The sequence below is a fragment of the Plecotus auritus genome (genome assembly GCF_963455305.1).
Source record: "Plecotus auritus genome assembly, chromosome: 3".
NCBI classification, from domain to species: Eukaryota; Metazoa; Chordata; class Mammalia; order Chiroptera; family Vespertilionidae; genus Plecotus; species Plecotus auritus.
The window spans coordinates 25345052-25371315 of NC_137772.1; the positions used below are offsets into that span (position 1 = coordinate 25345052).

The 26264-nt window shown below is 43.9% G+C and overlaps 1 protein-coding gene across 13 annotated transcripts in view; it reads left to right on the top strand.

Moving 5' to 3' along the window:
* The window catches only part of TACC1 (transforming acidic coiled-coil containing protein 1), a 106452-nt gene that overhangs the window by 23677 nt on the left and 56511 nt on the right, over nucleotides 1-26264 (top strand). The gene's annotated exons all lie outside the window — the stretch shown is intronic.

Consider the following 26264-nt stretch of genomic DNA (forward strand, 5'->3'; position numbering starts at 1 on the left):
CTGTTCTAAATACTGTGTTATTTAATCCCCCAAACACTGAGTTAGCTTCTACTATTGCCTCATCTTGCTGGTGAGGAAACAAGTACAGAGAGATTAAGTGACCTGTCCAAGGTCACACAGCTAGATGTGGTGCGCCCAGGTTGCCTAGATCCCGAGCTGGGCCCAGCTGCCTCCTACAGGAGACATGGGACTATCTTAGGAAATAAACTTTTATCTCTGCTGGCAGAATACACCCCATTTTTTTCCTTCAGTTCTTCCAGAATAAGGGAGAAATCAGAATTAACAGTGCTTAAGACCAAATCAGAGGAAAGTGTCAAAGTTGATTTAACTTAAAAAAAAGTTTTTTATTGATTGATTTCAGAGAGAGAAGGGAGAAAGACAGACAGAGAGAGAGAGAGAGAGAGAGAGAGACATTGATTTGTTGCTCTACTTATTTATGCATTCATTGGTTAATTCTTATGTGTGCCGACTGGGGATCAAACCTGTAACCTTGTCATATCAGGACAACATTCTAACCTACTGAGCTACCTGGCCAGGGCTGATTTAACTGTTTAAAAAACAAACATAAGAAGCAGTAGAACACTGAGATGAGGTTATAAGTTTTGGGGGGCCGATATCCCTGCTCCTTAATGTCCACTTCACAGGCTGTCCTGAGGATGACATAAGAGCATGTATATATGAATAACAAGTTACAGTTTTATCTCTGAGCAATATATGTTTAGCCAAGGATAAAAATTAACTATTTAATGTTTGTGAACATGTGGCCGGTTTTATTGTATAACCTGAAAGTAAATATTGGAACCACTCACTGATAGCGTGCGGAAGAAATGACCGCAGTGCTTTCTATGTAGGATTGTTAAGGTGCGGAACTCAGTTCTCCGTTGTTAAATTATCCAGTGGTTTGGCAATAGATAGAGGATCTCTCTCCAGTGAGGTTCCGCATGTACCTACATACTTAGCAAAGCTTACCTAAAAAGATCAACATAGAAGTTCATCCTTGGTCTTCACTGGGGATGCCCTCCACTACTCAAGTGAATACATTGAGAAGCACATGATGCCCTGCTGGTGTGGCTCAGTTAGTTGAGCATCGTCCTGTGCATTAAGAGGTTGCCAGTTCGATTCCCAGTCAGGGCGCAGGCCCGGGTTTTGGACTCAAACCCCAGTAGGGGGGCGGGGGGATGTAAGAGGCAGTCAGTTGAGATCCTTCCTTTCTTTCTATAAAAACCAATAAAAACATTTTAAAAAATGAGATTTTTTTTTAAAGAGCACATAAGTGCACAAATGCGTGCACTCATCAGAGTGTGCAGGCTATGCTTAATGTATCAGCCCTACAAACCACTTGGCATGGAGCTGGTGAAGTCTCTTTAGAAATATGATTTCATGCCTGTAATATACATGAAAAGCAAAAGGTATGCTTTTTATCCAAGGCCTGCCTTGTTCAGATGGACAAAGCCACAAGTCTCTCCAGGGTTGAAGAAAGTGGGGGATTCATTGTTAATGTCACGCCCGCTGCAGATTTCCTGCCAGACATGTGGCTGTCGGATAACACTGACCCCAAGGAAGTTCTCCTACTCAGGCTGTTGCATTTTCAAATTCTATTGTTCCTTTTTTTTTTTTTTTTTTTATAAATCTTTATTCAGATTATTACAATTATTTCTCCTTTTTTCCCCCATAGCTCCCCTCCACCCATTTCCCACCCCACCTTCTGCCCTTACCTACCCCCCACTGTCCTCATCCATAGGTGTATGATTTTTGTCCAGTCTCTTTATGAACCCCCCCATACCTCTTTCCCCCTGAGAATTATCAGTCCACTCCCTTTCTATGCCCCTGATTCTATTATATTCACCAGATTATTCTGTTCCTCAGGTTTTTAATTTACTTGATTTTTAGGTTCACTTGTTGATAGATATGTATTTGTTGTTCATAATTTTTCTCTTTCCTTTTTTCTTCTTCCTCTTCTTTAAGAATACCTTTCAGCATTTCATATAATACTGGTTTGGTGGTGATGAACTCCTTTAGCTTTTTCTTGTCTGTGAAACTCTTTATCTGCCCTTCAATTCTGAATGATAGCTTTGCTGGGTAGAGTAATCTTGGTTGTAGGTTCTTGCTATTCATCACATTGAAAATTTCTTGCCACTCCCGTCTGGCCTGCATAGTTTCTGTTGAAAAGTCAGCTGACAGTCGTATGGGTACTCCCTTGTAGGTAATTAACTGTTTTTCTCTTGCTGCTTTTAATATTCTCTCTTTGTCTTTTGCTCTTGGCATTTTAATTATGATGTGTCTTGGTGTAGTCCTCTTTGGATTCCTTTTGTTTGGGGTTCTGTGGGCTTCCTGGACTTGTAAGTCTATTTCTTTCACCAGGTGGGGGAAGTTTTCGGTCATTATTTCTTCAAATAGGTTTTCAGTATCTTGCTCTCTCTCTTCTTCTGGCACCCCCATAATTCTGATGTTGGTACGCTTGAAGTTGTCCCAGAGTCTTCTTAGATTATCTTCAACTTTTTGGATTTTTTTTTTGCTTTTTGCTTTTTCGGTTGAGTGTTTTTTGCTTCTTTGTATTTCAATTCTTTGACTTGATTTTTGTGTTCCTCTTGTCTGTTTTTGGGTCTCTGTATAATATTTTTTATTTCAGTCAGTGTATGTTTAATTTCTAGTTGGTCCTTTTTCATCTCTTCGAGGGTCTCGTTATATTTATCGGCCTTTTCTAGGATATTCTTAAAAAGCCTTATAACTGTGGTTTTGAATTCTATGTCCAGTCGTTTGTTTTCCTCCATTTCTTTTGTTTGTGATCTGATTCTTAGACGCCGCATTTTCACTGCTTCCCTGGGTTGGTAGATTTGTGTGCTAGGTTTCCAATTTGGCCTAGTGGGTCTGCCTCCCCAGTTAACCTGAGGTGGACACTCTTGGTGCACCCCTTTGTGGACTGTGTGTACAGCCTTGTTGTAATTAAGTCTTGATTGTTGTTGGTGTAACTGGGAAGAATTGACCTCCAGGCCAGTTGGCTGTAAGGATCAGCTGTGTCTATGCTGGGAGAAGTCTGGTGCTGGAGACAGCCTTATAGGATTAGACTTGCCAAATTGCAATAGCCTCTGTGCTCAGCTTGGATGGGGTGGAGTCTCAGTCTTGGCTTCCCGTCAGCCTTGCCCTTGCGCGCACGTGTGTGCCTTCAGTCCTCTGCCTTCCCAGCTCCCGATTCTCCGCCCGAGAGTCCAGACTCCCCCCACAAGAGCGTGGGTCCCCAGGGGCTCGCCTGGAACTGGGGTTCACTGCAGTCAGAACTGGGGCTCACTTCAGTCAGAACTGAGGTTCAGTGCCGTCAGGAGCCTCTCACTCCCTTCCGCTAGGGAATGCCTGTGGCAGCCTCCGCAGCCTTTGTGCGCACTGGCGCGAGCGGACTTTCAGTCCTCCGCCTTCCCCAGCTCCTGAGTCTCCGCCCGAGAGTCCAGACTCCCCCCACAAGAGCGTGGGTCCCCAGGGGCTCGCCCGGAACAGGGTTTCAGTGCAGTCAGAACCGGGGTTCAGTTCGGTCGGGGGCTCCCTTCCCCCTTCCGCCAGAGAAAGTCAGCCAGGCTCTCAGCCGCCCTTCCTCTCTGCGCGCACAAAGACCCTTTGCCGTACCTCCAATTCTCTGTGAGCTTTTCTCTATCCTCCTAGTTGTAGAATTTTCACTCAGTCAGCTTTCCTGCGGTTCTGGATGGTGTCCGTTCTGTCTTTTAGTTGTAGTTTTGAAATTGTTGTGCGAGGCAGCAGTTTAGGTGTTTACCTATGCCGCCATCTTCTCTATTGTTCCTTTTTAAAGTAAATAAATAAGTACATGAAACTCACAAGGAAAGCACTAATGTTGGCATTTATCTTTTGAAAGAGAAATTATGTTTCAGAATGTTCCCGATGTACATTTCAGAATCATTTAATCCAGTACTAAATGTAACCAGATAAACCTCTAAACAGAGCTCTGTTGTGAAATATAAACAAGTAGGGATGTCTGATTTTAAGATGAAGCTCAATATTTTTTTTTTAATATATTTTATTGATTTTTTACAGAGAGGAAGGGAGAGGGATAGAGAGCTAGAAACATCGATCAGCTGCCTCTTGCACACCCCCTATTGGGGATGTGCCCGCAACCAAGGTACATGCCCTTGACCGGAATCGAACCTGGGACCCTTCAGTTCGCAGGCTGATGCTCTATCCACTGAGCCAAATCGGTCAGGGCGAAGCTCAATATTTTTAAATATTGTAGCTGTCTACTTTCCCCAAACCCAAGGAAACAAGTGAGCTGGCTTTGGTAAAAACTAGGGGCAATTTCACTTCATTTCCTCGGGGAGGCTGCCTGCACAATATGGTTGGTGATTGAATGCAGAAGCTGGAGAATGAGGCCAGCTTGGGTTGAAATTCCAACTAGATTGCATGCTAACTTAGGTCAGGAAGCTTTGGAAAGTAATCATTTAACTCTTCACTTGGGCAAATTTCTGCATCTTTAAAATGTCAATAATAACCTTAGCTACTTTTTAAAGTGGTATATATGTTATGAATGCAGGGCCTGGTTATTATGAACACATTCACATGTACATGTACCTATAAAGCAGATGCTACGCTAGGTTCTTTGGGATATGTGTAAACTGGCCTTTTGATTGTTTTTATTTCTCAGAAAAGCTTCATTTTGAAATTGGCTTTCTGGCTTTGTACTTGCGCCTTCAACTTTACTTTCACAACGGTTTTCTGCTCCTCGATAAGGAGAGCACGCTCGATCCTGTCACGGACATTGAGCACACATGGACCCACCATAGGCCCTGCTGATGTGTTTCGTTTTAGACAACCTCATTAGAACTTAGTTCTCACAGCTCGAACTCTACGAAGCCCACCTAGGCACATGTAGATTTTGATGCTTTCCCAGCCTTCTTGGTATAAAGGTAAACAATTCTATTATTGGGCTTGGGGACAGCCTAGTTTTGCAGGGGCCGTGTTGTAGGACAGCCTCCAACGGCATGTCAAACGCTGGGCCATTCTGAATGCCTGCACTTACAGTCCTGGGAAGAGGAGATGTGTGTTGTTGAGTAAGGGTCTCCACTGAAGAGGTGGACCTGTGTACTGATCCAGCAAGGCGTCTTGCAGAAGCAAGGCAATAACTTTCTCAAGTCAGTTTTCTCCTCCGTGAATTTCCACTTCCCAGAAAGATCCAGAGGATGGACATGCGTTGGGAGAGAAGGCAGTTTGGCGAAATGTTTGAAATCACTGATTCCATAGTTCAGTGGTCGGCAAACCACGGCTCGCGAGCCACATGCGGCTCTTTGGCCCCTTGAGTGTGGCTCTTCCACAAAATACCACAGCCTGGGCGAGTCTATTTTGAAGAAGTGGCGTTAGAAGAAGTTTAAGTTTAAAAAATTGGGCTCTCAAAAGAAATTATTTTCAGCAATGTGTCCAGGGTGGGTTTCCTAAAAGCAGCAAATAATCTGTGGAAAGCACAGAGCAGAGTCTATTATTCATTGGGGAAAATGGTGCATAACTCATTCATCTAGTACAGAGGTCGGCAAACTCATTAGTCAACAGAGCCAAATATCAACAGTACAACGATTGAAATTTCTTTGAGTTGTTCTGGTCGTTCTGTGTTAGGGTCAATTTACATATTACCCTTTTATTAGAGCCAAATTTTTTAAACTTAAACTTCTTCTAACGCCACTTCTTCAAAATAGACTCTCCCAGGCCGTGGTATTTTGTGGAAGAGCCACACTCAAGGGGCCAAAGAGCCGCATGTGGCTTGCGAGCCGCAGTTTGCCAACCACGGATCTAGTACTTGTTGAGCTTGTGTGCCTGGTAGGATGTGCACTTGCTGTCAGTTCTTACTAAGTCTCTGGTCCCGTCTTTGTTTGCGTTTGGAACATAGCATAATGGAACGGGTCAGTGGCAAAGTCAGGGAGGGTTTCTGGGGTCTGGAGTGTTGCTGCTGTGTACCCTTCTGATCGTGTGGATTAAATGCAGGTTCTGCAACGTTCTGGTGAACTTCAAAGTCAGCAACAACTAAGCCTAGTGCCGCTTGATGGGCAAGTCACTGTGGGACAGATGTCCTGACACCCAGAGGGAGGCGCTGGCTTTGAAGTGTCAGACACAGGAAAACATGACGCAAAATAAGGAAACTTCGGGAACAATACTTCTGGAACCTCTTGCTTTCAAGTTCACAATATTGTTCACCACCTTCTCACCGCACAATTGTTGTTGTCGTGAAAAACATTTACATTCCCAATTGCTATAGAAAATTTTAAATGTCCATGTAAAACCTTTTAGTGTACAGTTAAGAGAGAGATTTAGAGAAAGTTTGTGGCAACGACCCAGAAAAACCAGCTATATAAAGAAAAGTTCAGTGAATTATAGTGTTTAACTTGGAGGAGGAACTTGAGAGATGTGGAAATATATACATATATTTTAGGGGATGTTGGCTGGCTCCATCTCCAGGGAAGCCAGTCCAAAAGGAAATGGTTTGAATTACATGACAAGGGAATTCTTTGTGTGTGTATGTTGTGTTATGTGTGTGTTAGATATTATAACTTCTAGACTGTGAGGGGAGTTGAAATAGTGAGAGAGTTAATACGGGAAGAAGAACCCCACTCTGAAAAGGTTAAGATAAGATACTCTATCAAGGATTGAAATTCTAAGGGCGTTCAAGTGTAGTTTTGTCCCACCGTTTCTTCCTTGTTTTAGCTTCAGTGGCCAATTGTGTCCCACCACACCTCCACCCCACAGCTTCTCCCAGCTGGTACATGTGTTAAAAATCAAGAAGAGAAAGGGGGTGGGGGGAGAAGGGGCACAGCTGCTGGTATCCCGAGCTAGCGAAGAAGATTATCTAATGTCTGTGTTGGTTAATAGCCAGAGTGGGCTGCAGGATGGGTGAATTTGTTAACCCGAGGCCAGGAAGTGAACCGGTAGTGTCTTGAATGGCTGTGAAACACGGAGATCCATCTTCTGAGGAAGCTCACTGTGGCTATTGTGGGGTGCTATTTTCCTGCATTTTTTTTTATTGTGGTAAAATATCTATAACATAAAATTAACCATTTTAATCATTGTTAAGTGTACAAGTGGCATTAAGTACATTCACAGTATTTTATGACCATTACAACTATCCACTTCCAGAACTATTTCATCATACCAACCAGAAACTCTGTGCCCAGGGAACATTAGCTCCCCATCGTCCCTTCCACTGGCCCTGGTAACCTTTATTCTACTTCCTGTCTCTATCTATCTATCTATAAGTCTTTCCTATAAGTGGGATCATACAACATTTATATGTCTGGCTTACTTAACATAATGCCCTCAATGGTTCATCCGTGTTGTAGCAGGTATCAGAATTTCCTTCCTGTTTATGGCTGAATAATATTATTCAGCCATAAACAGGAAGGAAATTCTGATACACACACACACACACACACACACACACACACACACACACACACACACACACTTGAGGCCCGGTGCATGAAATTCATGCGCAGGTACGGTCCCTAGGCCTGGACTGCGATCAGGGACATTTTCCCTGGCTACCGGCAGCTGGCTCCATGCCCGCCCCCCCCCACCGCCACCCACCCCTGGTTCCCTGTTTGCCATCAGGTGATCAGAGCCTGAAGGCTGGTGGAGGGGCCTAGAGGTCGGCTGTTCCTGCCTGCTCGCTAGCCCCGCCCCGCCACGGGTCACCCTCTGTGTGTAGGGCGACTGGCAGAGTGGGGGCCTTGGCCTGGTGCCACCCGCATCCCCCGCCACCCACCCCAGGTTCCCTGTTTGCCATCGGGCGATGGGAGCATGCCCACCGGGGAAAGGGACTGAGAGGTGGTCAGTGCACCTCATAGTGACTGGTCGAGTAGTTGTTCTGGTCGTTCCGTGTTAGGGTCAATTTGCATATTACCCTTTTATTATATATATATATATATATATATATATATATATATATATATATATATATATATATATATCTCCATTCATTTGTTGATGGACACTTGGGTTACTTGAGTTGCCTCCTCCTTTTGGCTACTGTGAACAGTTCTGCTATGAACATGGGTGTGCAAGTATCTCAGTCCCCGCTTTCAGTTCTTTTCGGTAAATGCCTAGGAATGAAATTGCCAGATCATATGGTAACTCTATGTTTAACGTTTTGAGGTACCACCACACTGTTTTCCACTGGACTTCAACATTTCACATTCTCACCAACAATGCATGATGGTTCCAGTTTATCCACATTCTTTCTAAAACTTGTTATTTTCTGAGTTTTTTTTCTTTTTAAAAAATTAATAGTTATCCTAATAGGTGTGAAGTGGTATCTCATTTTGCTTTGATTTGCAAAGAGGCACATTGATGTGCCGCAAGAATTTTTAAAACATACAATACCTGACTATTTAGTCAGGGGCACTGACCTCATTTCCCTTAGATTGTCAGATAAATAAAAAAATGACAATAGACAACACAGCAATAGCCATCTGATGAGAATGAATCAATATTATACCTATTTTTTTTCTGTCAGGTCAGTAAAAAACGTATTTTTTTGGTGTGCTGCAGAATTTTGGTAATTAGGTTATGTTTGCCATGAAATGAAAAAGGTTGAAAATCGCTGCCCTACTGATTAGTGATGTTGAACGTCTTTGTTTAGCGTTTTGGCCATTTCTGTATCCTCTTTGGAGAACTGTCCATTCTCCAAATGTTCCAAACTTGGCCCAGTTTTGAAGTAGGTTGTTTGTCTTGTTGTTGTTGAGTTATATGAGTCCTTTATATATTCTGGGCAGTAATTCTTTATCAGATATGTGACTTGCAAATATTTTCTCCCATGGTGTGGGTTGCCTTTTTACTGTGTTGATACTGTCCTTTGAGGCAGACATGTTTTTAATTTTAATGAAGTCCAATTTATATATTTTTATTTCTTTGCTTTGTGCTTTGGGTATTACAACCAATAAATCACTGCTATACCTCAGTGTCGTGAAGATTTTCCCTTATGTCTTATTCTAAGAGTTTTAGCTCTTAAGTTTGGATCTTTCATCCATTTTGAGTTACATTTTGCAGGTGGTGTAAGGTAAGGGTTTCTTCAGTCTTTCGCATGTGGATCCAGTTTTCCCATCACCATTTGTTGAAAAGATTATCCTTTCCCCATTGAATGGTTTGGCCACCTTTATTGGAAATCACTGAGCATATATGTGAGGGTTTATTTCTGGGTTTTCAATTCTATCCCATTGATCTATATGTCTATCCTTCTGCTGGCACCACACTGTTTGTGCAAAATATGGGGTGGTGGTGTCAGAGGCCTGCCATATCTGAGGAGTGGTGAGGATTGGAGGTAGGATGGGTGTGGAATGGGCTGGGGTGGCGGGGGGTAGGGGGGGGAGTGGGAGGCCGTGAGGCTGGACAGGTAGGTGAGGGCTGGGTGCTGAGGTCTTTGTGGTCATGTGGGAGTTTGGACTTAACTCCAGGAGCCACCGAAGGAAGTTTTCAGCCGAGGGGTTGGCCAAGCCACCATGGCAGGCCTGGACTGAACTGGGGAGAAGTATTGTCACAGAGAAGTATTCTCTCAACCAAATGGTGGGGGTGCCTGAGACCACAGCTTCTTGCCATTCTCCAGCATCTCAGTGCCTACCCAGGCAGCGCATTCAGGGGCTAGATTTTCCTGTTTCAGCATCTTGCCTTGCCTTTATTGTTGTATATTACCAATTCAGTAGCATGTAAAAATATTTTCATTTTTCCAAACTTTCTATAACAAACATATATTCCTTTTATAATCATAAAGTGCATTGAAAACATCTGAAAATTTAGAACCCCCCCCCCAAAAAAAATGTAAAGAAAATTAATCATCCTTAATCTCCTCACCCAGAGATGACTGTGTATGGTGGGTGGTACATTTTATTACAGTCTCTTTTTTCCCCAATAAGTTTGTTTTTCAAAAGTGAGGTTATGCTATACATTTTGCATTTTGCTTTTTTTTTCACTTAACATTTTAAACCTTCCACTGTGTCATTTGCTGAATTCAAAAATATCATTTGATTGCTTGCTCAAGGTAGTTATCTGCCTGTACCATAATTTATTTGTATTTTTTTCCTAAGTGGTTGACATTTAGTTTTTGCTTACATAAGTAACAATTAATAAATATCTTTATAATTCTTTTTGCATCTCTGGTTAATAATAGGATACATTGCTAGCAGTTTAATTACAGGATCAAAGAATGGGAACATTCTAAAGGTTATATAATACTTTGTTATGTATTACTATTTATTGTCAAATTATTCCCCAAGTAAGTAGTACCAAATTATACTCCCCTCCCCTCCCCCCCCCCCCTCAGCACTATAACTTCCTTTCCATATGTTCATAGCATCCTTTCCAGTGCTGGGCACTATCATTTTAAATCTTGGCCAATTTGGAAAGAGGAAAAATATTATCTTGTTTTAACTTTAATTCATTGCCAGTGAGAGCGAACTTTTCCTCATATCTTCATTAGCTATTTGTAATTATTTAACTTCTTATTTATTTATTTTTGCCAATTTTGTTCTGAGATACTGAATTTTTAAAATATTTGTTTGTGCCCTAGCTGGTTTGGCTCAGTGGATAGAGCGTCAGCCTGCGGACTGAAGGTTCCCAGGTTCATTTCCGGTCAAGGGTACATTCTTGGGTTGCGGACTCGATCCCCAGTAGGGGGCGTATAGGAGGCAGCTGATAGATAATCCTCTCTCATCATTGATGTTTCTATCTCTCCCTCTCTCATCCTCTCTGAAATCAATAAAAAAGATATTTAAAAAATATTTATTTATGAGAGTTTTTAAAAAAAATATTTTTATTGATTTCAGAGAGGAAGGGAGAGGGAGAAAAAGAAAGAAACATCAATGATGAGGGAGAATCCTTGACCAGCTGCCTTCCTGCATGCCCCACATTGGGGATCCAGCCCACAACCCAGCCATGTGGCATACCAGGAATCGAACTGTGATCTTCTGGTTCCTAGGTCGACGCTCAACCACTGAGCCACGCCAGCTGGCCAGGCTGTGAGAGTTCTTTATGATGAAGCCAGTTATTATTTATTGAGCACTTACTAGTGCTAGGAAAAGTTAGTCTCTACATGTATTAACTTATATGATTCTCAAAATAACCCTAAAAAAGGTGGGTACAGTGTTAAATTCCCAATTTATACATGAGGAAACAGGCCCAGAGAGATTCAATAGCTTGTTCAAAGTCTCACAGCTAGAGTGACACAATTGAGATTTAAATCTAGATAGCCTGATTCCACAGACCTATATGCCTAGCTGTTGTGTTATGTAAATCAGTTAACCCTTGTCCACCATTTTTGTTTTGGGGAGAGATTTTCTTTTTAGTGAACTTTTAATTTTAGAACAGTTTTAGATTTATAGAAAATTTGAGCAGATACACTGAGTCCCCATAGATTCCACAAGCAGTTTCCCCTATTATTAACATCTTATATTAGAATGGTACTTTTGTTACAATTAATGAAACCATCACAGGTATATTATTATTAACTGAAGTCCATAATTTATTCAGATGTCCTTAGTTTTTACTTGATATCCCTTTTCTTTTTCAGAATACCACGTTACATTTCCTTTTTAATGTAAACAAACCTATCATGTTTTCCTTGCCTTTGGGCATCATAAGTTCATCCCTATCCCAGGAGGAGATAACTTTTTCTTCTAGTTGTTTTATGACTTCATTCTCTTTATAACAAACTATTTACTCTATCTGAAGTTTCTTGACTCACTAGTGTAACGTAAGGCTTTAATTTGTTCTTTTTCAAAATAGCTAACCAGTTACTCCAGTACTAGTTTGAGGTGTTAAACAATCTGTTATCTTCCCACAGGTTTGTAATACCATTTTTAAAATTTGGTGTTACATCTGCTTTCCTTCTGTTCAACCCTTGATGGTTTTTCTCTTTCCATTCTCATTCACTCAACAAATATTAATCGACTGCATTGTTATGTGACTATTATTTATTATTTATGTGGGAATTTACATGAGCAGAGAAAAGCATTTTGAAATGTCCAAAATCTAAAATAAATTTTAATAGTATTAGGCACAGGACATTTGCCAGTCAGATTAGTGGAGGTGACCTTGTGAATGGAGCTTGGGAAAAAAAAGGACAGTCATGATTGAGCTTTTCTCATGGATTTTCCATTGACCTAGATTCAAAGGTTTTATTTTCAACAATTTAGCTTCCTGTAAGGAAACATGGTGCCTTCAAATACTCTCAGGTCATCTGCAGGCTTTGTTAGACTTATGCTTTTCGTGTATAGACTTTATTTTTATGGTAATATATAAAGTTCTAGCAGATTTATATAAGGAATGGCAAATGATAAACCTGTTCTCTACTCCCCCTGTATCTTCCACTTCTACCTGTGGTGACTTGGTAACTTTGGAGAGTGAGAGAACCCCCTCACTTTCACATTTCTTTATTCTCAGAATTCTTACTTTTAAGAATACTTTGGATATAATTTTTTTTTGGCCTATACATAGTACATTTTCACCTTGACCAGTCTTGTGGTATGTCTGCTGCAAATGTTATTAATAGCAATTTTAGGCAGAAGAAATTATATTAGGCTTAGGGGTATTACATAAAAGCTTTAGAGTCATAGCTATTTTCTGAAAGCAGAATAGTTCTGTTTCTAATATAATCCACACATCTGTCTTATATTGCATGTCCCCATAAGAGTCTGACAGCATGTTATATTACTGAGGAGAGCTCCCAGGAATCTTGCAAAGATGCTTTGCTTTAGAGCAATAGCTCTTAAAACTCCTTTGGATCCCCTAATCCTATCTAATAAAGAGGGAATATGCTAATTGACCCTCACACTGTCACAAAGATGGCGGCACCCCACAGCCAATAAGGAGGGCATATGCTAATTGACTGCCCTGCCCTCAAAGATGGTGGCACCCACAGCCAATAAAGAAGGGATATGCTAATTGACTGCCCTGCCCTCAAAGATGGAAACGCCCACAGCCACAAGATAGCGGCGCCCAGTCCCCTCAGCCCCCCAGCAGCCCAGGGCCGGCCTGAGGCACAGGTAACCAGGGCCGGCTAAGGCTTGCGCTGCCGGCAGTGGCAGCAGCAGAGGTGTGATGAGGTGTCGCCTTCCCCTGATCGCCGGGTCACCTCCCGCCCCTGAGGGCTCCCAGACTGTGAGAGGGGGCAGGCCGGGCTGAGGGACCCCCGCTCCAGTGCATGAATTTTCATGCAGTGGGCCTCTAGTAACATAATAAAACTTCTATAGACTTTTTCCAAATGGAAACACACATACACAATATATAAAAGTTACGAGTGTCAGGTGTCCTGCAGCCTATGCATTATCTCATTTAATTCTCTCGTGGACCCTGTGAAGTATAGCTTATTCTCTCCATTTTGGAGATGACTAAACTGAGGCCTGGAAAAGTTGAGAAACCAAGGTCATTGAGCTGCTAAATGGTAGAGCTGGGATTCCAGTCTAGTGAACCTGGCTGAAGCAGAGGAAACAAAATTACCAGTCACTTTCAAAGCAGGTCTGCCACAGAGGCAACTCATTCACCAGCAGAGGCTTCTGTTTGTCTGCTAGAAAGTAAGTTTTTATGGCTCTTTCCCTACTGATAACAGTTTCAGGGAAGTAAATGTTTGAGAAAATATTTTCCAACCCATCCTGTAGGTAAATACCTACATACTGTATTGCATCTACACGGAGCAGATAGAAGGCCTCTCCTGGGTTTCTCTGCTGAATTATTTGTGCCTGAATCTTGCTTTAATTTTACTTTTCTAACAACTGCAAAATGTTATGTTTCTATGGCTACATAAAAATTGTTCCTAAATAGCAGTTGGAGAAAACAAAACCATAAAAGGCTTAAATTGGAAGCAGACTGACGTTTTACCTGCCAGACATCTTCTTCTAAGCGTTTCTCTGAGTCCAATAGTGTCTGCCTGTGTCTGTCCCTCCCCCTGTTCCTTCCTTTGCCTTTTCAAACCTTTGAATTCACTGGTTTCCCCATGCGGGAAGCCATGGTTCCTTGTAAATGTCCAGTGGCCCGTGACGATGACATTTGGGAACACAAGTCAAGTTCTGAATAACATGGGCCACCTTTACAGTTGATACCCCAAATGTAAGTTGGCAGGTTGCCTTGGGGTCAAAATTAGAACTAAGATGTGTGCCCAGATTTCTGGGGTAACTGACAATAGCGGGGAGGAAGAGAGACAGAGATAGTAGGTGTAGTCTGGAGTGGGCCTCTCTCCTCTGTTCTCTACCCGCTTCCTGCTTCTTGCCAGGTAAAAGGCGCTGTTCTCCAGTTCTCCCACCAGGGGGCGCCAGCCACCATCTGCTTAGTCTTGGGGTTTTTGTTGTTGTTGGTTTGTTTGTTCTTTTGCTGAAATTAGACTGAGGTGAGCAAGACTTTCTTCAGCCAGCTCTGTTGTTGGATGGGCTAAAGTGAGAAAGTCCTCTGATACTGACTTATAGTATGCGTAGGAGAAGAGATTAGATTAGGGAACAAAGAAGGATGAAATTTAATATTTTGATACCTCTGTTTCCTTCTGCCGGCTAGGATCCTACCTCTTCTTGGGTGTGTTGCTTCTCTTCACTCCTCCAAATCGCATGGTTCACATATATTTTTGTGGCTTCTGATTAGCTGGACGTCTTCGTCCCCCTTCCTGTTGCTCATCGGTGCTCACTGGCTGAATCATGGCATAAACACCCTCTGCTGGATGCAGAGGAGGCTCATTGTGACTTTTTGTATTTACCGAAAGATAAATCTCGAAGAAATTCTCTTCAAAAGTGTGTTGATTGAGTATGTGACAGAACTCTCTGGTGCCCTCTGGTGGCTGCTGAAGCTCCCCGCTGGCAAATGCCTCCGTTCGGAAGGTTTATTCACAGAGAGGAAGGGGAGACTGGTGCTTCCCCCGCCCAGCAGGATGCAGAGCCTTCCCTGACAGAGTGGGTTATTCCAGCCCCTGAGGCATATTCTTCAGACACCGAAACCCAACACTCCAACACTTACTGGACTGACTCTTCCAACATCTCTTTTTCTCAGTCTTTGTTGCCCTAGGTCTACACTTTTAAATTTCTCCTTGTGCCAGCAATCCTTTCCAGCTGATGGTCTTTTTCTTTTAAGTAAAAGTTGTTTTTATGCCCCTGCTAATGGTCTGTCTTGTTTGGTTGATTCCATTCCCCTGTCTGAATCGTTAGTGGGCCTGAGGAGGGTCATGTGATGGGATCGAAGTACTTCAGGGTTGCGTGTGACTGTGTGAGGTGTGTGTGTGACTGTGTGGGAAGTCTGTATATGTGTGTGCATGTGCACAGGTGTGTATGTGGGAGGGGAGGTATGTGTGTGCATAGGTATGTGTGACTGTCTGGGAGGTGTGTATATGTGTCTGTGTGTGACTGTGTGTGTGGGAAGTGTGTCTATGTGTCTGTGTGCACAGGTATGTGTGGGGAAGGTCTGTATATGTGTGTGTATGTGCACAGCTGTGTGTGAAAGGGGTGTGTGTGTGCGCATTGGTCTGTGAGTGGGTGGTGTGTGTTTGTGTACAGGTGTCTGTGGGAGGGGTGTGTTTGTGCACAGGTGTGTATAGGAGGGGTGTGTGTATTTGCACTGGTGTGTATGTGTACACAGGTGTGTGTGGGGAAGGTGTGTATGTGTTTGAACAAGGGTGTGTGTGTGTGTGTGCGCACAGGTGTGAGATGTGTGTGTTTGTGCACAGCTGTGCATGGGAGGTGTGTGATGTTTGTGCACAGGTGTGTGTGGGAGGTGTGTGTGTTTGTACACAGGTGTGTGTGGGGAAGGTATGTGTGCACAGGTGTGTGTGGGAGGTGTGTGTATGTTTGTGCACAGGTGGGTGTGGGAGATGTGTGTGTTTGTACACAGGTGTGTGTGTGCACAAGTGTGAGATGTGTGTGTCTTTGTGCACAGGTGCGCATGGGAGGTGTGTGTATGTGCATAGGTGTGTGTGGGAAGTGTGTGTGCTTGTACACAGGTGTGTGTGTGTGCACAGGTGTGAGATGTGTGTGTCTTTGTGCACAGGTGTGCATGGGAGGTGTGTGTATGTTTGTGCACAGGTGTGTGTGGGAGGTGTGTGTGTGTTTGTACACAGGTATGCATGGGAGGTGTGTGTATGTTTGTGCACAGGTGTGTGTGTGTTTGTACACAAGTGTGTGTGTGTGTGTGTGTGTGTGTGCATGAGCCTGTGCTGCCGGCCCTGACTTTCCCACAAGTCCTTCTCACAAAGCCGTGGCAGTCTCACACATAGAGATGTCAGAGGCAATGGTCCCCCCGCCCCCCCCCCGAACCAGGGCTCTGTTCAGGGCTGCACTGTGTGTCCGGGATAGAGTATGAATGCTCTGACAGCATCACCTCCCAGATCGCTCACCATCTGAACAAGGCAGGGAGGCTTTCTGATGCTGCATTGCTGCTCATCAGCAGGGAACTGTCTCCACAGGAGCAGCAGCTCTGCCTTCCCAGTAGTCTGGAGGGGAGTGTGGACTGGGGTTTGCGCATCTCTTTTGTAGTCAGGAGCGTCGCCAGCTGTGCGTTTCCCTCCCACGTGCCTTTCTCCCTCTCCGTCTGTCACGTTGCTTCCTTTTTTGGTCATCCTTGAGCTTTCCTCGGTATTCATCACTAGAGGAGGCTCGGGATATGTAAAACACAGCACCCCCTTGCATTACACTGTCCATAATGGGTCTGATTCACATGTCAAGTTCAGAGAGAATATGCAGGTCCTGTGGCGTGCCTTGCCCAAACTGAGTCACTCAAGAGATGTTTTTCAATGAGCAGATTTAATTAAAGCGTGGATGCTGAAGATAAAGCAATTCTGAATATCTTACTGAAGAAAAAAAGTCAACATCTAAAGGGGGAAAAGAAAGATTCCAGCACAATATTTTGGCACTTTAATATTCGAGTTAAATAATGTATTTAAATTTGGCTGCTGCTGAGGGAGAGTGAGTTCTGGGAGCATCAGAGGCAGCTTTGTACCAAACAGATGTACCAGGAGCGGCGGAATGAGGCTGAGAATGTTGCCACACGGTCTCCGTGTACCCATTCCTGGCACCAGCAGCCTGGGAAATGTGTCTACCAGCTGTCATTACTTGAGGCTTACAAAGCATTTAAAATAAAGGGATTATTGAACCAAGAGGCCAGTGACTAATGAAAGTGCCCATCATGTTGGCTAATCCCAGTGCAGAGGCACGTTTCTGCATATACTGTCCACTGATACCGCTGGGCGGACTCTGCCTGACCCCGGGGAGCCTGCTGGATGCGCTGCAGTTAGCTACGTAGAGGCCGCTTCTGCAGTGGCTCCTGTGGCAGCTTTTCATCTGTCTCCCTCCCTGAGGACGCTACGCCTTCCTCAGGATCCTGCCAGAAGGCCCCAGATTTGTTACAGAAAATGGGAGGGGTGGTGGTTAAAAGTGTAGAGAGATTATCAGGAAACACATAGGATGCTTGTGCCCTGTGCTGAACCAAGTGTTCTCAGGTGGGAGGGATGGGGGGTTGCTGGTGGAGGGGACGGACTGTTTAGTTAGGCCTGAGTTACTTTCCCACCCGTGCACCAGGAGCCACGACATGCCTCCTGCGTGCCCCACACTGGGGATCGAGCCCAGGATCCTTCAGTCCATAGGCCAATGCTCTATCCACTGAGCCAAACCAGCTAGGGCTTAAAATCGTTTTAAAGTTTTATTTATTATTATTATTATGAGAGAGAGAGAGAGAGAGAGAGAGAGAGAGAGAGAGAGAGAGAGAGAAAGAAAGGGAGAGAGTCGTTGTTCCACTTATTTATGCATTTATTGTTTGATTCTTGTATGTGTCCGGACTAGGAATTGAACCTGCAACATTGGTGCAGTGGGTCGACACTTTAACCAACTGACTGCCAGGCCAGGACTAAAATATTTTAAAAACAAACCACGATGTTATTTTTATACAGAAGAATTCTTTGCTTTATCAAATAGTTCCTGTTGCCTTTTTAAAATGAGGTCAATTGGGTGGGGAGAGTTGTGTCTGTTAAGTAAGAAACATTTAAACCTGTGAAGAATTTTTGTGAGTTTATTTGAGACATTCCAATCATAGATGCAAAAAGATAATAGGCTCAGTTAAGGTAAAGATTGACCTTTGTTAGGGAAGATGCCGGCCTAGGACATGACTACTCGCCATAAAATGCTTTTTAATTTAAAGTTTTCATTTCAGGCCATCCTTTGTGGTTACTTAAGTCTCTGATTTTTCAAGGCCACCACACAGGCTTTCCCTGAGCTTGTCAGGTTAGCATGTGGCCCCTTTTCATCCACACATCTTTCTTACCCATGCCGAGTGTGCATATCCTTCAGGGTTGGGGAGAAAGCTAGAATTCATGCTTCCCATCCAAGAGTCATGAGTCCTAGTGCAAGCTTTGGTGCTGAGCGCTCTCCAGGCTATGCTTAATGACTCAGGAACTCATCTGCCCATCGGAAAACCAGGATACTGGGCCCAGCGATCTCTGGCAGAGGTCCATTCCAAGTAAAAATTCCTCTGGTCTGTGAGATCTGGGGTTGATGCTTAGGTTTGGAGTCAGTGACATTACTTGTTCAGAAAACAATTTAAAACAAATACATTCTACTCAGTACTATCTATGCCTTGGCCTGGGAAGGCACACGGGCATTTCTTTAATTATTGTCAGCTGAATCCAGTGGCATTGGCAAAGCCACGTCCAGGAAACACAGCTTTGCCAGAGGTGTGTATTGTCAGCTTGACCTTCAGCCCAGGTGCCAGGGGGTGGGTTTTGTTATTTAAATTTAGCCAAGCACCAGGAATGAATACGACTCGGGCCCACCCCAGAATGCACATAATCTCCTTTGTCTTGACCTTTAGTAAAACTTCCTGGTTTTTGCTGTATAAATTAAACACACTGTATGGGCTCTGGGTCCCTGTCCCTGTCCCTGTCAGAGGACAGTGGTCCCACCCGGCCCCAGCTTTTTCCTTCCATCTCTGTGTCTGTCTCTTTATTTTCTCAATCCTCAGCAGTCCCTACTCAGGAACGGACCGCTCTCTAGCCATGCTGGACACAGAAAAGAGAGAAATATTCACATTGGCCAAAGGAAATAGAAAACACATATTCTATTACTATACTGTGGGGCTAAAAAAATACTTTTCCTCCCATCTTCTAAGTTCTTCTAGTTGAGCTAATAATCAAGTTAACAGAGACCGATTAACACACGCACATGGGGAATTCACATAAGCATGAAAATTCCAAAGATAGTGAAGCAAAATTGGGTATATATGTCATTTTGGGCAAAGGAGTGGGGGTGGGATTTTAGGTGTCAAGAGAGAAAATGGGCGATTTAGAGGTAATTGAGGAAGAGCAGAACACACATGGAGGGCAAGTTCTTGCTTCAATGGGACACAAGGGGTGATGTAGCTACCAGGCCCCTTCCTGGAGCTCTCCCAGCCACCATACTCAATTCAAACTAGGCTAAGGTGAACGTCTGAAGATGTCCTTTCCATCTGAATCTCTTGGGCAGGCAAGGAGGGTCAAACATTCTTTCTGCATCTTTTATTTCCTAATAATCACTTAAAATCAACAACCGAAAGAGTAGCTCTAGGGTGGCAAAACTTTAGTCCCCTTCAATGTCATACATGATGAGGTATTGAGAAGAGCAGTAAGGAAAACCTTGCATATAGTAGTTCTATAATACAGCAAAATAACTTGGTGAATTAGGAGTCAATAAGAAAACTTCTAAAAACATACTTTGTGGGTAAGTGCTAGAAATGATCACTAACACCGGTTAGCATTAAAACCAAAGAACAATAATGATGAATTCATTTATAGAATGTGGGTCAGTTGTTATTTTAGCCTTTGAATTGGGAAAGTACTCACTTATTATACAGCATTTCTGGACTTATAAAATCATACTATTTTCTCCCCAAAGAAGATAATATTCTTCCTATAATGTCCAAATCCGTTCTGCCTGGAAGACTTGGCCTTTGTGGGCCCCTAAGTGTTGGCTCCCTGTGCCATTCAGCTTTTTTGCCCACACCTATCATCTTTAAAGATGCAACCGCCTCATTTCCAGAAAGGCAGTATTACACCTGAAGACATTTCAAAAGGGAGAAATGTGGGCTTGTTTTCAGGAGAGTTATTGAAAGATTAAAGCCAGTGATGTGCGGGCAGGCTAAATGGCCACCTCAGACTGTGAGTCAAGAAAAGTTGAATGTATGTAAGGAAAAGGGGGTAGAGGATGGGGCTGCCCAAAGGGAAGGGCTACACAGCACTGAGCCAAAGGGTATTGGGTCCATGAAGGCAGCAAAAATACACTTAGGACAGTGAAACAAGGAAGGGCAGAGCCTAGGCTGGGCTGCTTTGGCTCACTGCGAAGTGAGACAAAACGGGGCCTTGGAGACAAGTCAGGGTGTTAGTCCTAGATGAGCTGCTGCTGCCCATTGCTCCCCTGGTTGCAAGTCTCATGGGGTCCCTTAGAGGTGCCTGTGGGGGAAGAGGAGGGGGAGGGAATGGCATGGGCATACTCCTTGGAGGGAGAGGGCACACTGGGTCCTTTGTCCTAAGTGTATTTATCTCTCTCTTGCAAGTGGAAATCTTAGGGGAGATGTTGGGGGAGGTTCTCAATAGAATATTCATCAGCTCTTCAGGTGTGCCCCTCCTTCTCCCCCCTCCCCCCGTCATGGTCTGCACTGATTGGTTGGTGTGTGTGAGGGGGGTCATTAGTCATGGTCCTGAGGCAGCCACAGTGTCACTTGTCTGGTTTTTCTGCTTTTCTGGGCCTGGACCTGAAATACAGCTGAGGCCTAGATATTATCTTTAGGGAGGAAAAGGTCAGGGGGTCTAAATCGCCTAACCAGTGATACGCTAGGGCAGTGGTCAGCAAACTGCGGCTCTGTTGACTAATGAGTTTGCCGACCACTGACCTAGACTTACAATTCCAATAATTACAGGCTGTTGTTGTTCCTTGTGATTAAGCCCCTATCCCAGTGGTCGGCAAACTCATTAGCCAACAGAGCGGCAAACCGCGGCTCACGAGCTGCATGTGGCTCGCAAGCCGCAGTTTGCCGACTACTGCGCTAGGGGAGGATAGATTACCCTGGGGGTGAGGCTCATGTTTTCCCAATTTTGCCCCTTCTGGGCATCTGGGGCTTTCTGCCCTGGTGAGTTTCTGTATCTGGCCCATCATCCTTGCTCTGCTCATGTCTGTCTAACAGTTATATTATTGGTGGAAGTGGAGTACTTAGGGTGCCTCGGGGAAAAGAATTTCCTGAGGCCTCCACGGGAGGATGGGTTTTCGTGGAAAAGTTTTATTGGTATGTAAAATTAATGGAGTTCCCCACCAAGGTCCCATCCCACCATGGAAAAAGTCCAATCTTGTCTCCAGTAGGGCCAGGATTAAGGCTACTGCCCAGAGTTTCTGTTCCATATTTTTTAATACATATTTTTATTGACTTCAGAGAGGAAGGGAGAGGGAGAGAGAGAGAAACATCAATGATGAGTGAGATTAACCAATGGCTGCCTCCTGCACACCCTCCACTGGGAATCAAGTCCACAACCCTGGCATGTGCCCTTGACCGGGATTGAACCCAGGACCCTTCAGTCCTCAGGCCAACACTCTATCCAGTGAGCCAAACCGGTAGGGTGTTTCTGTTCCATATTAAAGTCCAGTCCAGTCCAGCATCTGGCCAGCTTAGCTTGTGTTCCCAGCTGTAGTCTGTTGCACATGGGGTCCACATGTCATGGACCAGGTGGCTGCTTAAGGCCACATGGCAGGCTAGCACATGGGTGAGTGCAGGTCATGAACAAGAGATTGCAAGAATGAGCAAGCAGGAGAGAGAGAGAACTCTGTGTGGGGATTTTAACCTTCCAAGAGTTCGCAGGCTGGCAGTGGCTCCACCCTTCTAGGCAATCCATTGTGCCCCAGGCTAGACTGACAGGCAAGCACCTTCCCTACATTGTCCTGACTTCACTGCTCCTGTGCTCATTTCCCCCTTTGTTTGATCCCTTCCCCCAGTGATCTGCAGGGAGTGGACACCTGGGGAGCATAAAGCTGTAGCTTCCTGGTGAAGCTGCCCAGACGACCATGCTTATAAGGTCCGCCTTCCCTTTGCTTCCTTTTCTTTATTAATATTAATAGGCTAGCTAGTTATGGCCATAACAGTTAGACCACCTCATCCACATAGCAGGTTTGAGTCTCATGGTTGGGGGAATTTTGGCTTTAGGAAAAGGACACCACTGAGATATAAGATGAATTTTTGAAGGAAACCAAATATAATCCTCACAATGATGTGGAATGAAATTAGGGCAGGTTCTTCCTATATCATCACCTCAGGGAATTTAGATGCTGAAACGCTCCCCAAAAAGTTATATAGTTAATGCTGCAACAAAGAGACCTAACGGTACAATAGTGCAAAGAAGATAGGCTTTTATCTCTCTTTCACTGAATAGTCATCAGTTGGTGGTTAGTCAGCAGGCTATTCTGCTCCACCAGGTCAGCCTGGCCTGGCCCCATTTGTCTTGCTGCTTCACCATCTCCCAAGTGTGGTCCTTGTAGGGGAGGACAAATTTTCCCTTATTCCCTCCCAGATTCTTAGGCTGGTCTAGTAACATACTACAAATCAACAAGAGAAAAACAAATTTAATTTTGTTTATATGGGATATGCATAAAAATATGAGATCCAAAGGTAGTCAGGCAAATTGAGGCTTATATGCCATCCCTAAGGAATGGGATAGGGTCTGGGACTTCAAAGGAAAGGAGGGTAACTCACAGGAAGATAGATGAGCAGATATTTGGTAATTAGACATTCATCTCATATAATAGGTCTCTTTTTGAGACAGGTGCCCTACAGGTAGTTAAGGAAGAGGTAAATGTTTTCCTTAAGTCTCCTTGGTCTTGATTGACTTTAGTTCAAAGTAATCCACATGCCACAGTGGCACACTTTGGGGTGGCACATTCTGCACCCCTTCATCCTCATCCGCACAACAGAAGCTGGCTCACCCCCGGCCTATGGGATGGGGGAAGGAGAGTGCGAGACAAGCAGTTTTCTTTTTAAAGACATTGCCCCAAAGTTGCATGTACCATTGGCTCACATCCCACAGGTCAGAACTGAGTCACAAGGCCACACCTAGCCGCAGAGAAAGGATCTAGTTGGGAAATATGGCTCCAGCTGGGTGGCCATGTGTCCAGCAAAAACTCAGGGGGTTCTGCCCTGACCGGTTTGGCTCAGTGGATAGAGCGACCGCCTTTGGACTGAAGGGTCCCGGGTTCGATTCCAGTCAGGGGCATGTGCCTTGGTTGTGGGCACATCCCCAGTGGCGGGTGTGTGGGAGGCAGCTGGTCGATGTTTCTCTCTCATCGATGTTTCTAACTCTATATCCCTCTCCCTTCCTCTCTGTAAAAAATCAATAAAATACATATATTAAAAAAACCCAAAAAAACTCAGGGGGTTCTTTCCCTGGAAGAAATAAGGAAATAATGGGTGTAGGGGGATTTAGACTCTACCCTTGGTGGTCTTGTGGAAATTCAAAGGATGAGGGTACAGAAGGCACACAGGGCTAAAGGAGCATTGTAGTTTTTCTTTTGTATCTTAAAGTGTGTGTGTGTGTGTGTGTGTGTGTGTGTGTGTGTGTGTGAGTGTGTGTATTCACCGGTACAAAGGAATAGAGCTATGAGTTCTGTTTCACAATTCATGGAGGAGGTATCTTTTGATAATTTTATCAAGTTTCCAGCGGTTAACATTTTTCATTTCCTCTCTAAAAAGATAGAAGAGGTCAGTGTGACCCCTGCCCTCACTTACCAAGTTAAAGCCAGCTGCACTGCTCCTGAGACAGAGGGGTCTCACTTGCCCTCTGGGCCAGGCTCAGGCTGAATTTACCGTGAAGCTAATGGAGCGTAAAGTTCAGGATCCCTCACTTGCCTAGGTCCCCTCCGAGGTCTCCAGAGGGGCCCTAGCATTGTGCTCATGAGGTTCTTTAGGATTTATCTTAAAAAGAGCTCCCATTTTTATGGCTCTCCAGGCACATGCCTCTGAATAAAATGGGTGGGCATTTTAGACAACAGCAGGTCACTTAAATTAGATTCACAGGTTGACCACTAGACATTCCTTTCCTTTCCACTCGCTGCATGTCACCCAAGCTTGCTTGCTGCTGCTTGTATTAATTTCTGGCAGGTCTGGGTTCTCTGTGTAAGAGCCCCTTCATTTAGAACTTCCTTGTGACTGTTAGAAAAAAGAGAATCTTCTGCTTGTTCCACTTTCAGATTAGAAAATTAATCTTTTATCAGCCTAAAGCATTATTCTTGGAGTGGATTTTGTATGTAGGGAAGAGGAGGTGGAGAGATGGATGCGAATATGCACACATACATAATTGTGCATCTAATTTCAAGGAGGTTATGATCTTCTGAGATCCTTCTTTGCTAACCCAGATCAGGAACCCCTGATTGCAATTATTCACTTCTCTGTTGGGGTATGGATGATGGGACTGGTTTTTTGGTTGTTGTTGTTGTTGTTGTTGTTTTTTAATCCTCACCCAAGGGTATTTTTCCATTGATTTTTTAGAGAGAGGGAAAGACAGAGAGAAACATCAATGTGAAAGAGACACATTGATTGGTTGCCTCCTGCACAGGCCCTTATCAGGGCCTGGGCCAGGATGGAGCATGCAACCAAGGTACATGCCTTTGACCGGAATCGAACCCAGGACCCTTCAGGCTACAGGCCGACATTTTCTCCACTGAACCAAACTGGCTAGGGCAAGTTTTCATGAGTTCCTTAGGATAGAACAATCTCAGCTGCTATTTTCCACAGCCTGTTGATTTGCCCCTTAATTTGAAGGCAAACATTTAAAAACTTACTCTTCTTATGTAGCCAAATCTGCAGTCTTTATTTTGTGTGTGATTTCATTAATTACTTCAAAGTATGGACAGTTATCCTTCCAACAGAGCTTTGACAGATTCTGTTGCTTCTAGAATGTTTTCTGCCCATGGTTTGATTTTTACTATTTAGCCATCTAATCCATCTGGAATTTTTCTTAGTATAAACTCTGAGCTAAGGGTTTATTTTAACTTGATCTTTTTCCCCATTGCCAACCGTTGATGAACGAACATCCAAACCTATAGAAAATGTTTATAAGACTTCATTTGAGCCAACATTTTGAGAACATGACTGGAAGCAAGGTCTCAACGGATTGAGAAAATGCTCCAGAGAATGGCAATTCTGCAGTTCTTTTTCTGCAGATTACATGAACTCCATTGGTGGCAGATTAAGCGGGGGTGGAAGAAAGCAAAGGGGAAATCTCTAGGATTGGATAAAAAGCAAAATGGAGAAACACATTTTTTTTTACATTGGTGGGTAGAGGATAGTTAACATTTACAGTCAATGGAGATGGTGTACAGGCAGCAAGATAAAGAGTTTCATGGTCTCCCGCTCTGGAGGTCTTGTGCTCTGGTGCCTTCAGTTGTGCCTTTCAGGCGTCTGGAAAAGAAAATTATTCTAGCCTTCACCAGTGATGCTCTCAGTGGTTAGAGCACTGGCCTGCCCACAGAACGGTGTGGGTTTGATTCCTGGTCATGGGCAGGTACCTCAGTTGTGTGTTTGCTCCTGCCCCTGGTCGGGGCACTTGCAGGAGGCAACCAGTCAATGTGTCTCTCTCACATCGATGTTTTTCTCTCTCTCCCTCCCTCCCTCTCTTCAACTCTCTTTGAAAAGCAATGGAAAAAATATCCTCAGGTGAGAATTAACAACAACAACAAAAATCATTCTAAACTTTCAAAGGTATGGTATCCTAGATGCATAAGAATAGACAAGGCTCGCTTAAGGTAAAGATTTGACCTTTGCTAAGGAAACTATAGGCCTTGGATTTGACTACCTGCCATAACTGCCCAGTTAGGAATTTGGGATCAGTTCAGCCTGTATGATTGCTTTCTGTCACTGAGCTTGTCAGGTTTAATACATAGCCCCCTTTCCATTCACACACCCAGTTATTCTTCAACCATTTTATTAAATAATCTTTCCTTCCCAAATGCATTGTAACATTTAAAAAGTCATATGATAAATTCCTGTATCTTTTTTTAAAAAAAATATATTTTATTGATTTTTTACAGAGAGGAAGGGAGAGGGAGAGAGAGTTAGAAACATTGATGAGAGAGAAACATCGATCAGCTGCCTCCTGCACACCCCCCTCTGGGGATGTGCCTGCAACCAAGGTACATGCCCTTGACCGGGATGGAACCTAGGACCCTTCAGTCCGCAGGCCGATGCTTTATCCACTGAGCCAAACCGGTCAGGGCAAATTCTTGTATCTTATAAGGTCTTTTTCTGGGCTTTCTCTTCTGTTTTACAAA